The 26,964-nt window shown below is 44.5% G+C and overlaps 1 protein-coding gene across 4 annotated transcripts in view; it reads left to right on the top strand.

Moving 5' to 3' along the window:
* IL1R1 (interleukin 1 receptor type 1) overlaps nucleotides 1-26,964 on the top strand; it is an 80,133-nt gene that overhangs the window by 9,087 nt on the left and 44,082 nt on the right. Inside the window, exons 1-2 of one of the 4 annotated variants that reach the window (XM_063078570.1) lie at nucleotides 22,214-22,299; nucleotides 24,580-24,731. The exons of 2 other annotated variants lie outside the window; for them this stretch is intronic. The gene's annotated coding sequence lies outside the window, so the exon portion shown is untranslated. Of the gene's footprint in view, nucleotides 1-22,213; nucleotides 22,300-24,579; nucleotides 24,732-26,964 lie in introns of those variants that run through there. One more of the 4 variants, XM_063078571.1, reaches the window with a different exon arrangement.

The raw sequence follows: 26,964 nt of genomic DNA, 5'->3' as shown, positions 1-26,964 counted from the left end.
AGGTATTATGTGCAAGTGTGATTTTCCTAGCCTCTGAAGTGATCAGTGGATATTATTTAAGCCAAAATAAATACAAATGAAATATATGAGCATATACCAAGAAAGTACAAATTCAAGTATGATAGGGACTTTGTAGATATTTCTCTGGAATGGTTAAACACACTCTGCCTGAAGTAGGTGGGAGAAATCTGGTTTCACAAATAGTATCATCCATCTGTTAGAGAATGATCTGTAAAACCATATGCTTCAGAGATTCACAAGATTTCTTTCCTGGAGGGAAAATATATGATTATGATCAGCAGTAGTAGAAAGTGTGCTGAAACCTGGTTGATTTAAAAAAAATCGCATGTGAACTTGCCATGACTACTTCTTTGAGTAAGTTTCCCTCAAGGTTTAAGTGTTTCTCTAGGTTAATGCAGTGGGTTCCTGAGCTGACTCACAGGGAGAAGGGAGGTTACACTTTTGCTATTGTGATAATGTGGGAAATTACAGCCAGTATCGCTCAATGTGCTTGAATATTTATCATCGACCTTAACTTCTGAGATTTATTTAACCGCAAGATCAGAACTCTCTAAATCTTTTTTCACAGTCGAAATCAAAAAATATGGTAAGGTAATGTGACATAACATATAGAAACTAGGTTCACAGGAAAGTGAAAAACCCTGTGGGTTGGGGTGGAGGCAGGCACTACCTTTAGTCTAGAACTTATGTCTAGATTGTAAAATATTGTTCTGGCCAAACCTGGTGTGTGCGAATAAGCCCCTGGAGTTGAACTCTTCCCTGCCTGGCCCTAGTCTTCCAGGTCACTGTCAAAAATGGGCATTGCTGCCTTAAGAACCCACTCAGTTACATGCAGACAGGACAGACTGCTGCTGAATATAATCACTCTCTGTTATATAGGACAGGGGTTGTCCATCCTGGCTGCATATTGACTCACCTGGGGAGCCTTGAGAATACTGATGCCTGGACCCCAGCCCCAGAAGTTCTGATGTGACAGGTCTGGGTTTTTCAAACTCCCCAGGTGGCTATACTGTGCAGTGGTTTGAGAACCATTGGCCCGGCAAGTAGACAGCCATTAAGTCAGCAAATTACCCAAGTAAACAAGAAGCTGGCTAGACCAAGGCTGTCCAGGGTAATTGCCAAATGCCGCCTGCTGGGGAAATTTCAGTCTATTTCCCAGAAAGCCTTGTCCCTGGAAGTTATAAACGGCTCTCTACCTTGTACGTGCGCCTTCAATTTTCTTAGGCACCGTGGGCATAAGTAGTGTCAACACAGCCACTCTCATTCACTTGGCAAATATTTAAACAGCTGCCCTGCCCAAGCTACAGTCAGTCAGAGATAGCGCCTTGCCTTAAGCATCTTCACTGGGCAGCAGGGGCAGGAAGAACTCGAGCAACCCGGACTAGGGGTCACCAAGGGCCATCAGAGAGGGGAGATCGAGAATCACAAGGTTTCAGAGGAGAGGGTGATGGTTGCCTGTTTCCCCTAGATGGAGGGTGGGGGGTCCTAGAGCCCCCTCAGGAAGAAGTGCCACAGCATTGGGATGGGTCTTGAGGCATGAGGAGGGGGAGGAGGGGAGCTGGAGCTGGGCAGAGGAAACTGATGAGCACAGAAAGAGGGAGAGATGGGGAAACTCACAAGGACACTGATAGGTAATAAGCACCGATGCCTCGAGGGCACGCAGAGAGAACTGTTCAAAAAGGTACGGTCTAGGGAGATGGAGGAAGGTCTGGAGCACTTGGCAGCATGATCTGGACGTTATTCCGGAGGCAGTGGGGCACCCTGCATGGCAGGTTTGACTTCCAAGGTTGAAGTAAAGGGCAAGTAGGGGCTTGCTCAGTGCTCTTTATCTAGCTAATCTGGATTGTTTAGAAGAAAACTGTGTTTTGTGTTTTGTCTCACTGTCTGACGTTCACCTTCTTCCAAGTTGTGAACTCCCTCCTTTATTATGTTCATCATTTGTCATCTGCCAACACCCTGTAAGCTCCATGTGGGTAGGGATTTTGTATGGTATGTTTCCAGATACACCTCAAGTACCTAGAACTACCTGGTATGTAGTATAGACTCAATAAAATTTCATGATTAAATGTAAGAGTAAAAGAGTTCCAGCATGTTTGGTCCAAGTCAAGGTTTTTAGCCAAATACAGGTACTATTATCTGTCAAGTTGACTTTAAATCTCAGCGAGTCTTGGCAAAGAGCTTTCCAGGTTTCTTCCCTTGCTCCTCTCTGGCCCTCAAGTGGACCTAGTGTCCTGCAGGCATCGTGGAGCTGCCCCTGGTGAGATGTCTCATCCTGCTTGGCCAGTGGTGATCATCCCTGTCTCTGGGTCTGTGCTTCATCCTGTCCACTGTCTTTTGTGTCTAGTGTGTCTATTGTGTCTCTCCAGGGGTTTGGGGCATGAAGCTGCCCAGTGCTGATAACCATGGGCTTTGCCCACAGATATGAAGCTTCTAGACTCAGGCCTCCTGTTTCCTCTCCAGGCCTCTTCTGGTTCACTGGTCCTTTCAACAGCCTCATCATATCCCCCTCTTCAGGGCCCAGGAACTCTTGGAACTCCCCCCAACTCTGCTGGAAGCAGCTCCTGCAGGTGTGTGGCTGCAGCTCCTGGGCCCTGCCAGAACCAGGACTCAACAAGCACCACCTTCCCTGAGGGGACTGCCATCTCCCAGCCTACCCCAGGGGGTTTCATATATTCAAAAATATAATTCCCAGTACATAAGATCACACTTTGAATCAATACAAATGGTACTGGATAACCTTAAGACAATAGTCCAGTTTCCATGCTATATCTTGAAATATAGCTAAAGAAAGAAGTGTCCATCTCACAGAGGCCTGGCCTTCCTGGAAGAAGAAAACATGGTCAGTAAATAAGAATAGTCTGGCCTTTTGACACTTATAGGTTTTATTTTGAGCTAAGTCATAATTCCATTCTGGACTAAAGCATCTGTCTCATGAGACCATTATGAGTGTGAAACACTGAGAAGTCTGAATTTCTGAGTCTGTCTGGCTGAGATTCAGGCCTTAGGGATAAATTAGCCCACAGGTTAAGGTCTATCTTGCAGGACACATTGAGGTCAACCAGATGTCCTTTCTAGAAACAATTTGGCCTCAAACAATGCCTTTCTTTTGAAATTTCTGTGATGAGGTCAGAGATTCAGTGTAACGTCTCTCTCTCTTTTGCTCTCTCTCTCATACACACACACACACACACACACACACACACACAATAATGAATAAATGGACATGAAATTTAAAAAGTGCCAAATCTTGCAATAACAACTGAATCTAAGAAAAAAGTATTGAGGGGCACTCAGGAGCTGATGATTATACACAACAGGAGCTGGCAATTGCAGGTGCCAGGACCAGGTATGGGCTAGCTTTGCTCAAGCAAAAAGTCATAGTCAATATTCTGAAGTGCTTCCTGGAACCCAAGAGCAAGGACGCAGCCAGGCTTCCTGAAGGGCTGGGACTAACCAAGGAGGTTGTCTGTGAGTCTGAAGGAATCTTTCTTCATTTCAGATCTACGCTCCTTGCTTTTTACTGTCTCTGAAAACTGGCTTTCTTTGCTTCTCTGGTTTATATGGAGGGAAACATAGCCCCCCTTCACCTCCAAACTGGAGTTCAAAGTTAATAATACTTAGTTTGTTTTTACTGCATTTGTAGCACATGGGAGTTAGCACTGTGCATTTCAGTTTTGGTGCGAAGTTCTTGGAAGAGAGAATGTGAATAATCTGGTTTTGGGTCTAGTTGGCTCATTCAGTCATGGCCAAAGACATCTTTTAGACCCACACCTGTAGACTGGAGGTGGGGGTAAGGGAAATTGGTTTAGTTTCCTAAGAAATAGAGGTATACTATACACTGAGTAGACATCAACGCAAAGACATCTATATAAACAGAGAAAGACTGAGCACAGTATATTCACTCTATTTCCTTAAGATGGCATTGCATTCCAGTCCAACATGTGTTGATTCAAAGGATGATATACTTTAATGCTAAAATTTTATAAATCAATGACATTTAGTCACAGCTGTACCAAATACCATGCCGTCCTGATTACATGTGAAATGGTTTTTGTATCTTTTAGGGAAAAGTATCGTGAAGCCCACTTTGAGAAGCAAGCTGAGTTTTCTTATAGATATATTTAGCTTCTTTGGAATGAGGTATTCCCAGAGTTCTATGCTTAAAACAAACTTGAGTCAATCAAAGAAAAATTTATCATAAATATCAGTGGTGAATGAAAGAGCTAGGGGAAATAGTTCTGAATTATATCGATGTGATACTTTACATATATACAACAATAAAACATTGTAATTTACAGTAATGTCCACTAGTGCCATTCCAAGAGAATATAGGAATACGGTCCAGTGATACGTATGGGTCCCCTTGGTTGACAGTGAGCAAGGAATAAGACTTGGAAGGGACAGTGAAGGAGATGGCAAACAGGAGGACGAAGAGGAGAGGAGAAAGGGGAAGAGGGAAAGAAAAGGGGGTGTATTGGGTGAGACCACCTAAGTCCTCAGATGGCTACCCCCACTCTTCTCAAGGAGGGAAAGGTTAGACAAAGGTGGTCAGGAGATGACATAGTGGCCACCTTGTGGCTCTTGAGACTGTTGGTTGGGAAGCTCTCTGCTTGGCTGCTACACAACTCTAGAGAACCCATCGGTTGTTTAGCATATGCTGTCTTCTCTCTGCAGAATGTCTTGGTAGGAAAACCACAGTAGAGGATTTCCTCATGCAACTTTCTTCATCATGTCTGCATCAGAAATAATTCTTAGTGCCGGTAGCTTGGATTTTCCTGGCACAATGTCTCTTCTTCTCCTTGGTCATAGCTCTTGATAACTTTGAGAACCGTATCATTGTTTCTTGGACCGAGAGCTTCCTGAGGAAGTGAAGGGAAGAATTTCTAGCATGGGCTGAGGGTGCTCACAAAGGTATGTTCAGAATGAAGTCACACTTAGCAGTCAGAATATACACTGTGGCATATAGGTGGGACAGTGGGAATAAGAGGGATGATTGAAAGGGAGAGAGAAGCACACAGTGTTAAGCCATGTGGCACTTACTACTGGGGTGGGGGTGCAGCTGACATGGCAGTCAAGCCCTCCTTGTGGTCTTGGTGCAATATTTCAAAGCAGGGGTCACATTAATAAAAACAAGCTCTAGTTATCTGTACTTCAAAAGCAAAGTTGAAAGGGTCTGTAATGCATAATCTCCCAGGGGCCTATCCATGAAAAGAAACCTCTTTTCTGTTGATGGTTGGGATGCAATAGATGTAGAATTTGAGTGGTTCTCCCTAGAAGACTTATTGCTAAATAAACCCCGGATGAGAAACAAGATCAAATCAAGGGTGAACAGATAGACAATCAGGACAATTAGAAGAAAATGGTGTCTTCATCTCCAACCAGTAGCTTTGTTCTGAGGAATGAATTAAAAGGCTTAGATCAGTGGTTCTGAACTTCAGCAGACTTAATGCTCTTTTTCTTAATACATATTCTATAACATACCCTTTATTGTGCTAAAATAAGGTTCATTTATAACATAAGCTACCTATACATGACGTTAAAAATTTAAATATATTACCCTTAAAAGTTATTCCATATCTGGTTCCATAGATATATGTATGGACATTGCTGAACTAGAAGGACACAAAGAAGCTGCCAGATGCTTGCAGCTACACAGAGAGGTCTGTAAGGGGGCAGGTGAAAACAAACTGGAACAGTCTTTGCCCCTCCGGAGATTCGAATCCCATGAGTGGCACAGCCATCAGTGATGTGTTTTTTTCCCCCAGGATGAAACATCTTTTATAAACTTACAGAAAAATCAAGTTCAACTTCCTCTTGATTTACATGGTAGCTGCATTTCTGGAAAATTCAATACATATTAAAACTGTGCAAAAAATACTTTGTGTTTATGTGACAATCTTAGGCTCCAGACTCAGATTTTTACCTAACTTCAGGTCCGATGGGATATTTGAAAGATTTTAGGATGGGGGACAATTTGTTGTGGCGTGCTGTCCTGGGTATTGCAGACTGTCTATTAGTCCCAACTTCTGCCCACTAAATAAATACCCTCCTGAACATAAACAACCAAAAATACCCCTACCTTTATATAAAACTCCCCTAGGGCATGTCTCACCCCCATGAAGACCTTCTATCCCATAGTCACAGCATTAGAAAGGCCCCTACAGATCTTCTAGGCCTTCTGGTTACCAAGTATTGGTCTGAGGAGCAGTTGGTAGCTCTTTAAACATATAGACTCCCAGACACTGCCTGTAGAGGTTCTGCTGAGGTAGGGCTTTGGAATGTCCAGGAGACCTTGCTGCATAGCCAGGTATGGGGTCCACAATCCAAGCCTCCCTTCTGTGGGATTCACCAGGTTCCTTTGCCATACCCTGGGCCCGTGGCTATCCAGCCAGGGTTTGGAGGAGCCGTGTTTCAGTGAGTAGTGTCAAATAGTGTCAGTTCTCTTCCCGGCCCTTTAAATGCAGAGGTCCATTTGTCAGCCTAGAAGACAACTGTGAATTGGAGCAGCTGTTCTCAGCTGCTGTGCAAATCTCTCTTCTGGGCCTGTGGGAGTGGCAGTCCTGGAGGTCGTTGCCTGGTAACCCAGACTTCAGCGTTCTCCATTCTCTGCTCTGCTAACTGGCATGGTCTGGTCCCCTACTTTGTCAAGGGTGAGAGACACTTTGCTTTAGGTCTCAATCCTCTGAATTCCCATTGGCTGAGTTGGCTCCCTACCTACCTTCAGAAGGATCCAAGACAGGTAGTAAGTTGACCTAAAAATAACACCTGCATATTCATGAACAATGCACAGTGACAGAAAACAAAGATGGCTTAGAGAACTAAAACTGGTTGTGGAAAAGAGTGGGGGCAGAGAAGAGAAAAAATGAATGGAAGAGATTGAAAAATACTGAAATCAAGTACAAGGACTTTTAAAGGGCAGAGTTAAGTAATCCATTCGTTCATTCCATAAAAACCTAAATGCATTTACCCCATGCCAGGCTTTCTTCAAGACAATGGTAATACAACAGTGAATAAAACAGACCGAAACCCTCCCCTCATGGAGCTTACATTCTCATGGGGATAGACAGTTAATAAAGAAGATCGAGAAGGAACATACACAGTAGGTTAGATGGAGACACATACTGTGAAGCGCAGGAGGGACTTTAGAAAAGGTAGGGACGTGCGTGTGCACATGCGCAGTGTGACATCTCTGCTTGGGACACCTATTTGGCGGTGAGGGAAGGAATTTCCTTGACAATGGTGGTTTGGACTTTAGTAGTGTAAGAGGGATGAGGAAGACATATTGCAATTGTCAAGACAGGAAATGATTCAAGCTCAGATAAAACTTTTTAACAATGAAAAATGGAGAGAAACAGAACGACTTTGGTAATGGCAATAATTAAATTTCAGAGTTTATGTTAAAAAGTCTTGTGAAACTTCTCATGGCAGGTCAATCTTTTGTTTCCTTTAAGCCCTTTATCAGCTTTGAGTACTGTTCAGATTTCAGTTCCTGATAGATGTCCCCAATATTAGCTAAGTGTGTTTTCCTATCACACAGAGATCAAGTTATTTACAAATTTCACACTTGGTTACTTTAGACTTGAGTGTTTCTGCAGAAATACCCTTCTTTTTAAATGTGGTTTTGGTTGGTGTTTTTGGAATGAGAAATTATCAGCTGTGGTGACTGGTGTGTACTCTTAGCCAGAAATAGTGGCCTACTCTTTACCGGAAGACTCCTTATTCCAAAATGACATTGTACTATCAGCTTATGCCTAATAAAACTCCAGAAATATTTTCTTATTTGCATAGTATTATTCAGTTAAAAATACTGTCAGGTTCACTAATTATCTATGATTTTCCAGTAACTCTTTGGTGTAACTGGGAAGATATCATTACATTCAGTTTGTAGATTCAAAGGCCCTGAGTGAATTACCCCATATGGCAAATGGATGGCAGACAAGGATCACCTCCACTGTTGACTGTGTGTCCAACAGTGTTTAAGTGCTTTCTACAAGCTAACTTATTCAGCAACCCAATAAGGTGGGGACTATTAATAACATCGTTTTACCATCGAGGAAACTGAGATGCCAGAGAAGTTCAGTGACTTGCTCAGTACCACATGGCTAGGACATGGTAGAGCTGGGATCCGAGCTGGGATTCAATCTGAAGTGGTTGGGAACCATTGTCTACACTAGTAGTCCCCCATGCTACACTCCCTCTAGGTCTAGAAAGCAAACCTATAGCTCTCACATATTTTAGGGTGTTTTTTACTTTGCAAACCATGACACCGCTGCAGTGGTCAACGGTGGAACAGTGGGAAAGACCATCAGCTTTGGAGAGTGCGTTGAATCCCAGTTCAGTTATTTCATTCACTGTGCAGTCTTGGGCAAGTTTCTTAACCTCTCTGGGACGTCTGTTTCTGTCTATGAAACAAGGGCAACAATACCATGTGTGGTATTAAAACATTCAATTATGATGTTCTACTAAAGTGTCTAACTCACGGTCAGACACACAGCAGGTGCTTGATACATATACATTTCCTTCCTACATAAACGATAAATTATTGGGCCTGGGTCAGATGAACAGTCAAGAAAGCTGTGCTGAAGTCAATTGGAAATGGCACAGGCCATGTTGTATACCCTCTGGGATATTCCAGGTGGGAATTGTGCTGCCTAAAAGAGCAGTTGAAATCTCAGTGATGACTTGGGACACACAGTTCCTTATGGGTGAGGCTCATAGGGGCAGGTGTTCTGTGAAATATCCTTTCAAAGTCTAAGTAACAGGTGAAGCAGCTGATGTTCACGGTGACACTGTCTTCTGAGCTCTTGGTCTGCTCTTTGTCCCTGCTCCTAGGACGATACTGCCATGAACTACACAGCAGTCTGTATAGGGCTGCAGAAGAAGCTTTATGTAGAACGGAAGCTCTCAAACTTTTGGTCTAAGAACCACTTTACATTCTTATAAATTATTGAAAACTTTGAAGAACTTTTGACTACATGGTTAACACTATTGATATTAACCATATTAGAAATTAAAACAGAAATTTAAGAAATAAATTTTTATTGATCATTTAAAAATACCAATAAACTACCTGTTAACATAAATAACCTCTCTTTTATTTAAAAAAAAATTGCATTTTATTTTAAAAACAAACAAAAAACCCTAGGAGAGTGGCATTGTTTTAAATCTCCTTAATGTTTAGCTCAACAGAAGATAATTGAGTTCTCATATCTGCTTCTGCTTTCAGTCATTGAGATATTATACATCATATAGCCTCTGGAAAACTCCACTTTATATGCATGACAGGATGTGCATGATAAAGACACATACCATCTTTGAATCATTACAAAAGTAGTTTTGACTTTGAGGACCCTCCAAAAAGATCTCAGGGGCTTTGAGAACCACTAATATAGTGCTGTATATATTTTTCTCTAACAATTTTCTTAAACATTATCAGAATCCCCTTTCAATTCATCTCTCCTAATGCCTGTGTTCAGCCAATCACAATTGCTAATGATTCGTCCCTCAAAATTCTTGGGTTTGGCAACCAGGAGATAGTGGATTGGGTTCCTCAGGGTTTTCCTTCCTTCCTTCCTTCCTTCCTTCCTTCCTTCCTTCCTTCCTTCCTTCCCTCCTTCCTTCCTTCCTTCCTTCCTTCTTCCTTCACAACCATTTTTTTCTTTCCATTTCTGGTGGCACAATTTTGGAAGTTTTTCCATCCAGGGTGGTGCCTCATAACTGATCTCTCTACTGCAGAACTCGCTAACTGCCAGACTGTCCTTTACTTAACATCATTCACAGTTTACCCACTTACTCAGAACTCTTGGTCTTGGCTAACATTTATTAATCCTGGGTTATGTTTTAAGTGTTATAAACATTTCCAATCAAAATTAAAAGAAACATTTTTTGACGTGTAAAGAATCTCAGGCATGTTCACCGATGAACTTCAGAAACTATGTTAGCAGATTCCTGCTGCCAGTCAAGATTGAGGAATTAGGGCCTGGAATTACCTTATCACCAGGAACAACCAAATAGCTGCATGAAATACATGCAATCAAAGTTTTGAAGGCTCTAGATGGCAACCAATGAAGGGCAGTGATCCCTGAGAGACAGAAAACAAATGAGATGAGAGAGTTTCCAGGCCATGGCATAGGGAGAGCTCAGCGAACTTCCTGAGTTGATGAGACAGAGCTGAGAGCCAGGGGAGACCAGGCAGCTACAGTTCACAGGAAAGGAGACAGCTGCAGAGGGGGAGAACTTCAGAGATCTTCAGAGGGTGCCACTTAATAATTCAGCATGTGAGAGAGCTACCCAAGGCCAGAATAGGAGGCACCTAAAGGAGTAGACGAAATAGTGGACAAGACCAGAAATAATTCCTGTTCCCACCAGCCAGACTGGAAAATCTCATAATTCTCAGGAATTTGGTAGAGAATTCAGAAGGTTGAAGCTTCAGCAGTGGGGCAAGACAAACCTTAGACTGATTGCTGCTGTGGTCCTGGCTAACAAGTGTTACAGGCAAGTCCAAAGGAATCAAATTACAGTCATGCCTCACTTAAGACGGGGATATATTCTGAGAAATGCTTTGTTAGGTTGTTTTGTTGTTGTGAACATCCCAGAGTGTACTTACACAAACCTAGCTGGGATAGCCAACTACACACCTAGGCTATATGAAATGACATGCTGCTCCCACATGAGTAATGCATTGCACTATGACGTAACGACAGCTACGACATCACCAGGCAATGGGAATTTTTCAGCTCCATTATTATCTTATGGGACCACCACTATATATGTGATGTGGTTTGTTGTTGACTGCATTGTCATTATGCAGCACACGACTGTATTTCAAAGAACTCAAATGCATTCCAGAACACTACAATACCGAGCATCCAACAAGTTAAAATCCACAATGTTTGGCACCCAACCAAAAATTACCAGGTGCGCGAAGAAGCAAGGAAAATAATAAATAGGAAAATCAACCAGTCAAAACCAACCAAGAACTAGCACAGATGTTAAAATTAGCAGCCAAGGACATTAAAACAATTATTATAACTGTATTTCATATTTTTAAAGAGGTAACTTGAGAAGTGGAAGATGTATAAACATACCTACATCCAACTTCTAGAGATGAAAACTGCAATGTCTGAGGTGAAAAATATATTGGATAAGATTAACAGCAGATTAGATATTGCAGAAGAATAAATTAATTAATCTAAGGACATAGCAGTAGAAACCATCACAACGAAACACAAAGGAGGAAAAGAAAATAAAGAACAATATCAAGTAGCCAAATACGCATGTAACTAAAGTCTGCAAGAGGAAGGAGAAGGTGGCAGAAAACATGCTGGAAGAAATAATAGCCACAACTTTCCCAAGTTGAATAAAAATTTTAAACCCACAGATCCAAGAAGTTCAATGAACCCCAGGAAATAAGAAGAAAAATACACCAAGTTTCATCATAATCAATGGCTTAAAACTAGTGATAAAGTAAAAAAATCTTAAAAGCAGCCAGAACATGCATTGGGGAAAAGATCACCTCTTTGATACACGGTTCTGGGAAAACTAGACATTAAAATATAGAAGAAAGAGACTAGACCCTTACCTCTCACCATATACCAAAATCAACTCAAAATGGATTAAAGACTTAAATATAAGACCTGAAACTATAAAACCCCTAAAAAAAAAAACATAGGGGAAACACTTCAGGAAGTAGGAGTGGGCAAAGTCTTCATGAATACAACCCCAAAAGCACAGGCAACAAAAGGAAAAATAAACAAACGGGATTATATCAAACTAAAAAGCTTCTGCACAGCAAAATAAAAATTAACAGAATGAAAACACAACCCACAGAGTCAGAGAAAATATTTGCAAACTAGGCATCTGACAAAAGATTAATATCCAGAATATACAAGGAACTCAAACAACTAACTAGGAAAAAAAGAAAGAACCTGATTATACAATGGGCAAAGGAGCTGAATAGGCATTTCTCAAAGGAAATGAAAAAATGCTCAACATCACTCAGCATTAGGGAAATGTGAATAAAAACCACATTGAGATATCGTCTTACCCCAGTTAGATGGGCTACTATCAAAAAGACAGAGAATAACAAGTGCTGGTGAGGATGCAGAGATGGGGGACCCCTCCTACCCTGTCAGTGGGACTGTAAATTGGTGTAGCCATTATGGAAAATGGTATGGAAGTTTCCCAAACAACTACAGATAGAACTGCCATAAAATCCAGCAATCCCACGCTGGGTATATCCCGAAAGGAATGGAAATCATCATGTTGAAGGGACACCTGCACTCCCATGTTTATCGCAGCTCTATTCACAATAGCCAAGAGTTGGAACCAATGTAAATATCCATCGCTGGGTGACTGGATAAGGAAAATATGATATATTTATACAATGAAACACTTCTCTGACATAAAAAAGAATGAAATACTATCATTTGCAGCAACATGGATGAACTTAGAGAAAATTTTGTTAAGTGAGATAGCCAAGGACAGAAAGAGAAATACTGCATGTCCTCACTTATATGTGGAAGCAAAAAATAAAAATAAACAAATAAATAAAAAAAGAAAGATAGAACAATCACAATAATATGTTAAACTTTCAAGAGAAGAGAACAGAACTGAGGTTACCAAAGGTGGGAAAGGGAGAGAGGAGGATGGGGAAGGGAGGAACTGGTAAAGGGCCATGAAAATCAATTACATCGTATGATGAAGAATATACTAATTACCCTGATTTGAACATCACATATTGCACACAGGTATTGATATTCAATCAAAGGTACATACAACAAACTACGTTTCAATAAAAAATTAATTAATTCAAAAAAAAAGCAGCCAGAGAAAAAAAGACACCCACAGAGGAACAAGGAGATAAGGATAACAGCAGATTTCCCCCAGAAACCATGGAAGCTAGATGACTTTGGAGCATTATTTTTAACATATTAAAAGAAAACAAATTGTCAACCAAGAATTCTATACACACTGAAAATACCTTTCAGAAACAAAGGCAAAATAAAATCCTTTCAAACATACAAAAGCTAAATTCATCACCAGCAGACTTGCACTAAAAAATATTAAAGGAAATCTTTCAGGCCAAAGGAAAACAATACTATATGAAGATCTAGATCTATCCAAAGGAATAAAGAACAACCAGAAATGATGAATTATTGTTTAAATTTTTTTTAAAGAAATCTGACTTTGAGTAGAAGCAATAATAATGTAGTCTGAGGTTTACAACGTACATGAAAGTAAAACGAATGACAAAATATCACCAAGGTCAGGCAGGTGAAAGGAAACTCCAGTATTGTAGGGTTCTTATACGTGGACTGATACAATATCACTAATAAAGAAATTTTTAGCACTAAATGCCATTTAAAAAAAAGAAAACTGTCAGATCGATGACTTTAACCTCCACCTTAAGTAACTAGAAAAAGAAAAGCAAATTACACCCAAACAAGCAAAAGGTAAGAAATAACAATGTTTAAAGTGCAAAGCAATTAAATAGGAAACAAATACAATAGAGAAAAATGAATGACACTAAAGCTGATACTTTGAGAAGATCAATAAAATTGATAAACCTCTAGCCAGACTGATAGGGATAAAAGAGAGAGAATACAGAAATATCAATAGCAGGTACTAGGTGGTATCACCACACGGTACTACAAATAGTAAAAGGATAATAAGAGAATATTATGAATAAAATTACACACAAAACATTGGCACTTCAATGAAATGAACAATTTTTTTGAAAGACACGATTTATCAGCTTCATTCAAGAAGAAATGGATAACCTGAATAGCCTTCTATTAAAGAAATTGAATTTGTAGTTAAAAACCTTCCACAAAGAAAACTTCAGGCTCCAATAATTTCACTGGTGAATTCTACCAAGCACTTAAGGAAGATGTAATGTCAATTCTACCCAAACTCTTCGAGAAAATTGCAGTGGAGTGCATCCTTCTTAACCGAGAGCTCTTCCCAACTCAGAGGCTAGCATTACCCGGATATCAAAACCAGACGGGACACTGCAAGAAAAGTACAGGCCAATATTCCTCATGAACATAGGCATAAAAATTCTAAACAAAATACTAGCAATGTATACAAAGGCTAATACATCATGGCCAAGTAGGTTTTATTTCAAGAACGCAAGGTGAGCTAAGCATTGGAAAATTAATAAATGAAATTCATCGTATTAATAAAACTAAAAAAGGAAAACCATATGATTAGCTCAATAGATGCAGAAAAAAGATTTGACCAAAACCGACATCTATCCCTGAGGAAAATTCAGCAAATTAGGAATAGAAAGAAACTTCCTCAGCCTAATAGAGGGCATTTACAAAGGACCTACAGCTCACATCATGCTTAACAAAAGCCTTCCCCCTAAGATCAGGAACAGCATATCCACTTTCCCCACTTCTATTCAACACTGTACTAAAGGGTGTAGCTGGTACAAAAAAGTCAAGAAAAAGAAATAAAATACATCTAGATTGGAAAGGAAATTGTCTTTATTTGCAGACAACATGGTGGTCGATGTAGAAAATCCTATGGAATCTATAAAAAAGCTACTTTACCTAATAAGTGAGTTTTGCAGATTACAAGATCAACATACAAAAATCAGTTGTATATCTATATACTAGCAATGAACACTCAGAAGTTGAAATTTTAAAAAATACTCTTCAAATGTAGGGATCACTCTGACAAAACATGTGCAGAGTCTGCGTGTGAGGTGGTGGGGGTGGGGGAGACTGTCCCGCCCCAAAGCCGCAGTGTGCCTGGCCCTGCTGCTGCTTTTCTCTGCCCCTCCCCTCCCTGGCTCAGGTTACCTTCTCTGCAGAGTCCATTTCAGGATCTTCCCCAGATTGCTGGCTTTTACTAGGTCCTCTGGGTACCTGCATTTCTACTTGCACACACATAAGAGAGAAAGCAGAAAAAGCACTCAATACCTTCTTAGTCACCATTTTCTTCCTGAGATTCTCTCCTTTTCCTGAGATGGCACAGGAAAAAACTCTCATCCTAGTAAACTTTTGACTTCCCTCTGAATTCAAATTTTGATGTGCTGGGATCTATTCCTCATGCTCTTAGGAAAGCGTACATTCTGGGTACACACCTGCACCCCTTCTCCATGGGTACCTTCTCTTTGATTCTGTTTCTTTGTGCCATTTTTTTGTGTGTGTCCAGGTTTAGTTAGCAAATTGCCAAGTTACTTAACATGCACACAGTTAACACATCAAAGAACAGAGCAAAGCCCCATAAATGATTTTTTTTTCTTAGAGTATAAACAAAAAAGGAATGACAAAAATGTAGAGGATGATAAGATTTTACAATTTCATTTGCCAAGGTAATTGTATTTTAAATCTTTGGGTTTTTTTTTTTTAATCAAAAGGTAATAAATACTCTGTTGCTGATTTTGTGACCCTGTGACTGGAGACCAGTGTTGTCTCTCCTAGAAATCACTATGGGGCAGCAGAAGTTTGGGGTAATGCTTACAATAAAAAACCTTTACAGCCTTCTCCATAGCTGGTCTGTTGATTACTTCTGACATTCTGGATATCGATCTGGTCATATATTGAGTGTTTGGGGACAGGGGATGGAGAGATTCCCCACTCCTCAAAAATACATGGGTTCCTATCTCTGAAGATCTTACATTTATTTTTACTAGAGAAATAAAAATGTAGACACGAAACCATGTATTTACCAAGTGTTATATGAATGAACGTAGAGTGAGTATAATAATATGCAAACTGAGTACCTAAAATATAGAGGGAATGTGTGAGTAGGCAGGATTTAGCTGAGCCATGAAAGACAGACAGAATGATGGTGACATGGTTGATTGAAAGGAAAGAGAAGGGTGTGAAGAAGATTTTTGCTCAGGTAGAGATTTAAAATGAGCAGCTTGTCCATTTTGGATGAAGACCTGCTTTCCAGAGAAGGGCCTTTGCCCCAGAGACCTTGAAGTGTCTAGGCTTTAAGCAGCAATGTCCAACAGAGTATTTTGCAGTGATGAAATGTCCTATGTCTGCTCTGTCCAATGTGTCAGCCACTAGCAGTGTGTGGCTATTGAGCCCTTGAAACGTGGCTAGTGCAACTGAGGAACTGAATTTTTCGTTTCACATAATTTTAAATAATTTAAATAGCCACATGTTTCTAGAGGCTACATGTACTGGATAGCAAAGATCTAGAGGAATAAAAGAGGAAATATTTGTAGCCACTTCCTGAGAGCCCATGTGTAAGTCACACTCAGGGGGCCCCCTGGGTCCCCTGTCCAAAGTCTGGTCGAGTCTTGATCTTGAGCCTTTTATGCCATTACTGGGGAATTGAGGTCACTCTCAGGAGGACTCAAGACCCAGTGGCCTTCTCCAACGACTGTACCATCTTGTGTTCTAGACCATAAGCTGAGCTCACAGCAGGTCTAACACTTCCCGGGTGGGAACAGCTCAGCACCTGCCATCTAGGCTCTTAAGACAGTGATTTACTTATGAGATCGCCAGAGGCAAAGAAGAAATCGCAGGCGCTGCAGCCTCTGCTCCCAGCCCTTGGACCCAAGACAGAATCTCCCAGCTCCCGTCCTCCCTCAGGCAGGCATGGCTAGCTGGTTATTGTTGGACAGCAGTTCACCTGCTGCTGGGCTGTTGCCAAGCTGTTTGTTCTGGAGAAAGACGAGAGAAATAATCTTTGGACATTAGGGAAATGATTCAATGAAAGAGGCACTCAGTCTGAGCAAATTTTTCTTCTGCTTAATGGAAGCAGTGGCCTGCCCTTCACTCTTCCACCAGGTATTTTTGATAGTGGAGACTCAGTCCTCACCGGTTGCACTAATTCTTAGAAAATCATCGGATAATGACACTACTAACTAAATCATTCTGGTGGTTAGCATTTACTTAAGAGTGTGTAGTTATAGGTACATCTTTTACTCAAAACAGTGTATTCAAAACTACGCCTATTTGACCATCTCATAACTCTCATTTTTCCTTTGTTTGCTGGTGAGATCATCATTATAAAAATCTTTAAAAAGCCCTCTGTAACTGAACAGTGTTCAGAGGTGGTGCTGGAGAAGGGAGGAGAGGTGTTGTTGTCATTCTGAGGCCTTACCTGCTAGGCTGACTTTATACGATGCAGGACAGGCCATGGAGAACCATAACACATTCCTGAGCACAGTCATTGTTTGCTTGTCTATTATTGTGCGACAATCCACCCTGAAACTCTGACTTAAAACAACAATGCATTGTTATCTCTCATGATTTTGTGGGTTGATGGGGCTCAGCTGGGTGGTTCTCATTTGGGGCCCCTCATGTGGATGCAGCCAGATAGCCACAGACTAGAGGTGACTGGCCTAACATGCAAAATGGTGCACTCCAGGGCTGGAGTTGTTTCTGCTGACAGCTGGGGCCATGGACTGGTGTGCCTACTACACATGGCCTCCATGTGGCTTGGGCTTTCTAACCATATGGCAATCTCAGGATAGTAAGGCTTCTTACCTGGCAGCTCTGGACACCAACAGTGAGTGTTCCAAGAGGCTCAGGAAGAACCTGAAAGGTTTCTTATGATTGAGGTCAGAAGTTCCAGTAAGTCAATTCTACCTCATTCTATGGGTTGAGATCGGTTGAGCGAGTCACTGAAGCCAGCCCCTATTCAACAGGAGGGAAATGAGCCTTCACCCCTAAATTAGATGAGGAGCAAAGAATTAGCAGCCATCCTTAACTTACTGCAGTGATCATATTAAAAGGAAACCACCTAGAGAACATAAATTGCCACTATTTCAAAAGGGTAAAAAGTTTGAAAGGCTCCAACACCAAAGTCTAGATTTTGGAAAGTGCTTGTGGAAAAGGAAGAGTGTCAAAACTTAGAGACCAGTTATAGAAACTTGCAAGGAACCGAAAATGGTGGGACTATATAGAATTACAGGGAAGAGAGTATTAAATCCAAAAACAGTTTTAAAGGGGGCTGCACTTTTGTTACATGTCTGGAGTTATGGCTGAGCACAAAGGTTGGGTAGGTGGGGAAGCTGGTAAGTGCCGTCTTTGGGTGGCGATAGACAATTCAGTTATTTATGCTTTAAGTTTTATGTGCTAAACTAATCATCGTCATGAGAGAGACAGACAGAGAGAGGCTACCAATCTGGTTCTGTCAGGTGCAGCATACGTGGAAGTTACCAAGTCTATCAGCTTCTGAAACTTGCTATGCTGTGTCTGTGTTAACATGGGGAAAACCAGGTACAAAAAGCCTCTGAGTTATTTGCCTTCACTGAGCAAGATTAAAGCTGCAATGAGAACAAAGAGTTGCCAGTCTGCCTGCCACGTCTTTTCTTCCTCCTCTTAGAAAGGAGGTTAAGAAATGGTTTCTTGCCTGTGACAGTCTTGCGATGTATGTGAAACTTTCTCACCAGCTCTCACCTGTAGCTCACATGTGGCTTTCTGCTTGATAAAGGTCTTACAAAATCAGCAGACCTTGAATAGAAAGATGATCCTAGAAGCCTACAAGTTACTGCTTAGAGAAAGGGAGAGTGTTGAGCCGATTAAAACTGAGAGGCTGCAGTGACCGGAGGCAATGAGAGCTACAGCTAAGAAAGTGCTTATTTGAGGTCAGTAGGTGGAAAATGTGTGGGAGGAACCAAAACCCTGGGCTGCAGCAGGAAGACCATCTAGGACAGTGGTTTTAAATCTTCCTTGTGGTTCTGTGAGAGATTACTGGCAGTCCCATGGATAACAGAAGTAGGCAAAGCAAGTTACAAATCACAGAGGCCCTGTGTGCAAAATGTAATTTTATTTCTCTGCAATTGAAACTTCACTTACGAATTCCCATTTCCATCTGGTGGCAGAAAAAAATCTCACCAATTCAGAATAGTTTTATCTCTGCTGGTTCAAGATTCAGTCTCTTTGGGGGCAATGACATAATCTATTCAGAATTCTTTCCCCTCCAAGCCCTCCTTTTCTTCTTTGCAGGGTAATTGAGGTTCTTTGGGGTGGTGGGGGTAAAGGGGACAGAAGTGATTAAGGGTTGTCCTGGTGTCCTGGGAGGGGTTCTGGTCTCCAGGTCATCCTCTGGTCTTCCTGACTTTAGCTGAGACCATGCTTGTCCTGCCAGCCTCAGTTGCAGGGGTCTTTCCAGGTGCTGGCCCTCTCAGCCCCTTCACAGCCCCTTCTAGGGTCTGGTGACACCTGGCTGCTTTACCTGGACACTGCTGTCAGGGCCAATCCTTGGTTCAGGCTGTGCTGTTCACAGGGCTTTGCTATGACACTGGTGGCGTCCAGGGCTACATCCTGCAAAGCCAAGTGATTCTTTCCTCCAGGACTTCCTACCCATCTCCATCTGGAGGATTCCAGGGTTTCTCTTGAATGGGTTCTGGGCCACCTCTCAGAAGCCTTCCAGGCTCTAACAAATGCCAGCCTCCTCCCTCTGCTTCTGCCCTTCCATCTGCTGGTCAGATCTGCTCCTTCGTGTGGCAAAAATAGCTTTACGTTACCGTACACTCTTCTCTGCTCCATGGTTTACGATACAAGCTCTGTGGCCTAAGTTCTACAACACTTGGCCTTGGAAGTTCAAGGCGACAAGCACAAAAATGCTTCCTCTTTCAAACTTTCAAACGTAGTGTTGATGTTTATGATGGAAAATCCTTCAAAATGTTACCTGGCCAGATGGACCATGAGGAATGTTTTATTTTCTCAGGCATTAGATCATGATGTATTGGTTAACGTGATTTTGTTCCATGTGCATTATTACAGACTTCTCCCAAAGAGGGTCCTGGGACCTGAGCAGCTTGACAGGTGGAGATACACTGAAAATCCTCAGGGAACAAGGTCTCTTTTAAGGAAGGTGGCCTGGGAGTGGGTGGCAGACAGCGAAGTCTCCTCAATGATAGGTGTTTCAGAATTGGGAGGTTGGTGTGAGAGATACTCCAAAGGGTGTCCAGAGGTTATGGGTGCTATTTCTGTTTCTCATAAGCTTTTGTCCAGGGTGTAAGCCACTGGATTGCATCTTAAGTGCACAGCATCAGTGTAAGCAGTGTCTTATGCCAAAGCATACTGATTTGTTCAGAGCACCTGTGTCATGCAAAAGCAGAGAGCTGAGAGAAATGTAGGGGTGACAGTCTCCACCTCATGTGAGCCTCCAACCCAGGGGTGAACTGAGGCAGGTGGACACACAGGCTATCCAAGGAAAGGAAGCAAAGGGAAAGGGAGAGTCAGGGAAAGTGCTCAGCATGGAGGCGGGAGAGAGAAGGGGACTTCAAGGTCCCAGGAGAGACATTAGAGGTTATATGGTGAGAAGGGGAGGTCTTTAAATCCCATGTCTGTAATAGGTGGGTTGTTGAGAGTCCTACCTGGGTCTAGAGGTCCTTGTTTCTAGCAAGACACGGGATAAGGGTGGGTGGGAAGGGTTGACATTTTAAAATAAAAGCATAGTTTTTACTTCTACATTATTGCACAAATCAATTTCACTTTCTACTTGTAAACATCTAAAACACGCTTATTCCGTAAGTGGCAAGATGAGTTTATGTTCACCAACTAAGGGCTTCAGCTGTGTTCTTTAGCCTCTAGCAGCCCCACTGCTTCAGCTTTCAGTAAAAATGCCACCTGGATGCACTTGTTGAAGTGGCTTCAGGTGGAGGATTCAGAGTAACAGCATCACTTAGAGGAGTTCGCAACCCTAGCTGCATGTTGGAATCCCCCTGGGAACTTTAAAAATACTGACATTTGGGTCTCAGCTCTGATCTGGGCATGAGGGTGTAAGATCTCCCCGTGATTCCGACAGAGTCAAGGCTATGAGAGCCACCGCTGTATAAGGAATACTGAGCGATGGGGCAGTTAATGTATTCTCATTAGTCCACGCCACTGGCCCCAGATCTAAGCCTGCTCCACTGAGAAAAAGGAAACATGCAAGCTTCTGGAACCAGATAAAATAAAGAAGTGAGAAACTGTCATCATGCCAGGCCGCAAGACGGCTTTCAGGGCTGATGAGTTATTGCTGTTCATTGCTTTACGTTTTCCTTCAGCCTGGAGCTGTGGAGGCAGCGGAGGCTCAGGTTACCTGAATTCTACAGTTTCTGAAGGGGCATGTCACAGGGCGGGTTAGGGAAATCAAAGCCTGCCCAGCCTGAAGGGATGCAGGAAGGGGAGGTGTGTCCTGGAAGGAAGGAAGCAATCACCATCTATTCAGCATCTCCTCAGAGGATGGCCCAGGAAGGCCTCAAAACTGGCAGGGCAGGGAGTCCAGTCACACACTGGCTGGCGGCGCCAGGGTGGAAGGCATGGGCCACTTTCAAGTTCCCAAGCTGTTGGGCGGCTGTTGGGCTCGGAGCCGGGGCGAGCTGCTGCCGGACCACAGCGTCCTTCCTCCCCCACGGAGTCCTAGATGTGACCCCGCCAGGGACTTGCTGTATGACCTTGGCCTTCCTTGCATTTCTGTAACTGTGAATTCTCATTTGCAAAGTGAGCTGGGAGGAGGAGTGAGAGGATTCTAAGTTTAAAAGAGCACCCGGCCCGGCCCAGAGTCTGGTATCAAGACCGTCCACTGCTTTTACATCTGGGCGCATAGCAATGACACCAGCAGGCCACGCTTGCGAGGTGTCAGCTATGTGCCTGGCACTGTTGCACACGTATTAGCTCATTGCTTCTTCTCAAGCACTCCATGCGGTGGGCGCTGTTACGACTCCTTCTTGCAGAAGAGGAAAGGGAGGTACGAGGAAGTTAGCGACTCGTCCAAGTTCACAGAGCCGGTTGGAGGGTGTCCGGGCCAGCCACCCGGCTCAGGGGCCGCGCTGGGCACAGACCTGAGCGTTCGCCTGGGGATCTGCTGCCCGGCGGGTCGCAGCGCAGTTCGCCTTGGGTGGTAGAGCCGGGACGCGATGACCAGGTGGCCGCAGCCGCCGTCCCCACAGGAGCTGGGCGGTGCTTCGGGAGCGCAGGGCAGCCGCCAGCGTCCTGGCACCGGCGGGACCACCGGCAGGGGCGCCGGGACCGCGCAGACGCCCGGGGCGGGGCGGCGTCCGGAGGGGGCCGTGGGGGGCGCCGGGCCAGCTCGCTCGCCTCCGAGGTCGGCCGCCGCCTGCGCGCCGGCCCCGCCTGGTGTCTCCGCCCGCGACCCGCCCCCGCGGCGGCTGGGCCGGAGCCCGAGCCGCGCCCCGCAGTTCCCGGCCGCGAGGGCGGGGGCCGCTCGTGTCCGGAGCCCGGAGCCGCCCGGGAGCGCGCGGCGCCGGCCGGGAGGAGCCGCCTGGGAGCGCGGCCGGGCCCGAGCGGTGGCGGCGCCGGCCTCGCTCGGCTCCCGGGGCTCCCGCCCCGCCCGGCTGGGCCGGCCCAGGTAGGAGGACGCTGGGGCGTCCTGGGGAGGGGTCGGGCGGGGGCGCACGGTGACCTGGACACCCGCGCGGGCTCCCGGATCTGCGGTGCGCCGTGAGCGTCCTTCCTAAATGACACTAAATCACGACTCAGGGTTTGCCGTGCGGGAAGGCGATGGCGCTCAAAGCGGCGTTTTTCCTTCGTGAAGCAGGAGTGAAGGCTGTTCGGGTCCTTTGGGGAGACTTGCCAGTCGTTCTGGAGGGTTGTTCAGGGTGTGTGTCCCCTGCGGAAACTGCTTCCAGGTGCTTCAGTCTGGCCACGTTCATCTGCTTCAGGAGTGTCCCTGGCAGGGGCTTAGGCTCAGGAGCGTCAGTTTCCTAACAAACTAAGGGATAGATGTCCTAAGCCACTGTCGTGGGTAACCTGCCCCTCCAGATAAAGGATGATGCTGGGCAATGTAGCTGCAGACGGGTAGACACCAAGAAGACGTTGTTTACAGGCAGCATGTCCAGCACTTTACAGTTTATAAGGTCCTTTCCTCCTACCGCTCTTTTATCCTGCCAGCAGCCTTGTGGGGAAGGTGCTATTGTCACCCTTGTTTTACAGCACAGGAAGCAGAAGCTTAGACAGGTGACTAACTTGTTAGAGGACTGGCACCCAGAGTCCACCTCTGGACCTCAAACCTGTGTCTTCTACTTTCCCTCATGATGGCTCCCGGCAGCCCCTGCCTGCCAGGGTTTGTCCCCTGCACTGCCAGGAGGGGGAGGTCTGCAGATGCTAATTGCTGCCAGGGCCAGCTCTCCACAGTGTTTCCTGGGTGCCAGGGACATTCGTCAAATGGGCACCCTCCCACGGTTTCAGCGCCACATTATAGGAACTGAGGCAAGGGATGTCCCGGAGAAAAGGCCCATCTGTCTTTGGAACGTGATGCTGGATCACCGTGGCTCTGTGCTGTTTCTGGAAGGGGAATGTGTGCAGTGGAACTCGGTGACCATGGACAAGCTAAGGAAGCCAGGTGGTGCTGGAGACGCTTGCTGCCCCTTTCCCCATGGAGTTTACCAAGCAGCTATTGGCATCTTTTTCTCCCTTAATGCCTTCTAATTTCTTAATATCCTATTTGATATTTCATTTAATAGTCTGTATTCATATCCTACATTAACTCTTGGGCTAGACAAATACATGGAGCCTTTGGGATGGGATTTGATGGGGGAAGGGTGTGGAACCCTGATTTATTTTCAGTCTCTGTTGGTAGCTGCCATTCTTCCTGTGAAGCATTGCCTATACCTGTTTGCCCTCAGGTGGCCTCCATGCAGTTAAAGAAAGGACGTTAGATCTGAATTCTCACATGACCTTGGCAGGGCAGGACCAAGCTCTCCGCCCCCCCCCCCCTTTCCAATGGGTTCTGCTAATACACACTGAATGGCTTAACGTGGCATCAAGATTTTCTTTATGGTTCTGAAACAGATAACATCTTTGGAGTAAATCCTTCACCATTGGAGGAACGCTGCTTAATACTGATTAACTTTTTTGTTAAACCAGTGTTTATTGAACTGTCTATTGTGGCAAGTGCTGGGGATAGAGCAGTAAATAAAGCAAATGAAAATCCCTGTTTTCTTGTGGACGTGAGTCCTCTTGGTAAGTCAGAGGATGTCGGCAGTCTCTCTTCACAAAGGGGTTCTTTGAAGTGTATCCTTTGGATGGGACGTGGGTAGACCGGCTGCTTGGAGACCATCCAGTGTCTCCACTTGAGAAGATGAAATGATAGGTATAGACAGATGCAGCTCTGTGGTTCCCAAAATAACAGCAGGGGTGCCACGATACCCGCAGTGGCTCTGCTGTGCCTGTGGCCCAGGGCAGATGGAAAACCGAGGATGGATGCATGAGTGGGAGGTGGGTGTCACCTGCAAGCAGAGACGTTGTGGAGGAAGTGTCTCATCGATCAATGGGGCAAAGCTGGACAACTACCGTAGCGTAGGGGGTGGGGACTTACAGAGCATATTCTTATGCTACATGAGGGATCCACTGTCAACTTGCCATGTTCACGCAGAGATGTTGTCAGGAGCACTTGTGACTCACTGCCCATGACTATGCTGCTGCAGACTCCTGGCCATGCCTAGCTTGTGGGAGAACGTAGAGAGCCCCGGCACTGAGCTGTCTCACCATGTTGAAAGGGGCTGGGGTTCCGTGAGGCCCTGATCATCTGCATACTTTTGGATTCTGCACTGTTTCCTCTTCATGCACGTCCACAGGTGCACTTGTGGCACAGTCATAGAGACACTTTTTCCATTCCTATCTGTTCCAGAAAAGATTTACAAGATGCCATATATTAAAAGGGAGATGAAAGAAAAACAGGAGTGGAGATGAAGTGGAAATGAGGCTAGAAAATGTGTAAAATGTAAACCTCGACCACCCAGATGCTTGCACAGTTGCCCGAGTGGGGCTGCAAATGAAGAGGTAAGCTGGTGTCCCAGCCCTCCCTGCACCTCAGCCTTGCCCGAGGGATGTACATGCTGAGAGATGCCAGGACTGGATGCAAAGGGAACAAACTAGCATCTTTGGGGTTGTGCCAGGCCCTGGTATTTTTGAAGCTCCCCAGGTGATTTTGATGTGTAGCCAAGGTTGACAACACAAACATGCTTTCTTGCAGGCAGTGGGAGAGAGGAAACCTGGCAGGACACAGCTGTCAGTGTCTTCGAGATGAAAGCAAAGTCAGGAGAAATTTATTTTATCCTTGGTACAAAGACAAGTGGGAATTTTCTCCCAAAGGTCCCTATAAGAGAGGTGAGAAGAGCAAGTTTTAGGCTGTCTCTTGAAATGACCCGCACCACAAGTTCAGTCCCCTGTGGTGGGAGTGGTTTGTTTGCTCATAGTTTGGTACAGCTGTTTCTCTGGAGGAAATAATGTAACCACACTGAACTCACAGTTGGGTTTGTGGGATGTCTGCATGTGACAGGGTGTGTACTAATCTCTACAGGATAGAAATGGTCGTATCACATTTGGAGCACACGTTGGTGGTCCCCATGCCCCTGTGAGGTTGTCTCCACATTTTCTTCCTCAACTTGAGTGTGGCCCAACCTGGGTGGACTCCGTGGTGGTTAGGGTCAGGTTGCTTTGTCTGTCTTGCCCTGTGGATGGAGTTCACTTCTCATAAATGGGATTGCATAAGAGAGATGACTACGAACGTTAGCTTAGGACAGTGCCTCTTGGATTCTGATGTCCACGGACTCCTCTTGAGACATGAAAAGCAAATGCTCAGCCTGCACTCCAAAGCAGCTCGCCTTAAGGGACATATCTTTGGTGCCTTATGTTTTATCTTAGACAGATCTTGGAGATTTTTCTTTCTCCTTCATAATACAGCTGTGTTTGTTCTAATATAAAAATAATAACCCCCCCCCCCCGAAAATCTGCGGGTCAAATCAATACCCAGGAAGAAAGGTACTGGGTTCCCTGCTTGTCTATAGCTACTCCTTGGGAAGTTGTGGATTGCTGTTTAAGAAGCAAGGACTTGTGTAAGTACAGAATTCTAAAGTTCTATGGCTTTCTAATAACTTCCTTTTTGCCTTCTCTTTCCAACCAACGTCTTTGGTCTTAACAACATTGGGGACTGTTTAATGGCCGTTTAAATCCTTATAACAAAGAGGGAATTATGGGCTTAGTTCCAGCACCATCGCCCATTCCCCATAGATGTTTCTACTGATTTTCAGTAGAACATGTAGGCTGTGACATTCCCTAAGCTAAAGATCCTGCTTTAGCCTTTGCTTTTTCCAGGGACTCATCTGTAGTCACTTCCCAGTTATGGCCAAATTAGTTGGAGCCTAATTCTCTGAGTATTTCTCCATTACATCAAATCTACACATGCACTCACACACATATTGATTAATGTTTGGGATGAGAGGTTGCACTAAATGACGCTGAAAATGTAGTTACGAGGCACTCCACAGGAAGACGGAAGAGCGCACTGGTGTAAGGTAGACATGTGGAGAGTATGGTTAGGCTTTCCTTACAGATATTAGATTTGGGGCTCGGCTACTTCAGGTCCATGGAGGAAGGACTCAACTACTGCTGTCCGCTCGCTCTTCTTGGGTTTCTGCAGAGGTTCGGCTGCTACAGAACTTCCTTTAGACCCACACCCTGTACTTTGCAGGGCTCCACTCTGCAACTCGGCCAGCCACATCCCTTGGCATGGCGAGGAGTTCGCAAGGCTGAGAGGATGTGCCCACTTGGAACCTGTGCCACCAGCACCCCCTCTTCTTAACCATGCCTCGAGTCCTGGGGATCCCTGGAATTCCCTCCCCAAACAGCCTGGCCCTGATTCCAGGGCATCCGTGGTCTTCTTTCCTGGGTCATCCCATGGACTCCGCTGCCACTCTGCCCAGCTGGTTTGCAGAGTGTCCCGGACCGTATGGAGGGCCATGGACTTGCACCTGTGTACTGGGCTATCTACTGTGTGCACACTCAGGGCCCCTCCCAATATAGGATGGAGGTGGATGAAGGCTGGAAAGAGAAGCTTGGAGATTAACATGGCTAGATATAGCACAAACGACATGGTGGGTCTGCTCCGTGCAGGTCCCAGTGCAGGACAGTGCAGCCTGTGCTTGGACACTGAGCACAGGTGCCAGGACCAGCTTCCCCTAGTGCTGGGTGCCTCTGCAGCCACTCTCCCAGAAGTGGACCCACAGGATGTTCT

The sequence above is a fragment of the Cynocephalus volans genome, chromosome 14 (assembly GCF_027409185.1).
Source record: "Cynocephalus volans isolate mCynVol1 chromosome 14, mCynVol1.pri, whole genome shotgun sequence".
In the NCBI taxonomy this organism is placed as follows: domain Eukaryota; kingdom Metazoa; phylum Chordata; class Mammalia; order Dermoptera; family Cynocephalidae; genus Cynocephalus; species Cynocephalus volans.
Note: the sequence above shows the minus strand (reverse complement) of the source record. Positions and strands in the feature narration are given on the sequence as shown.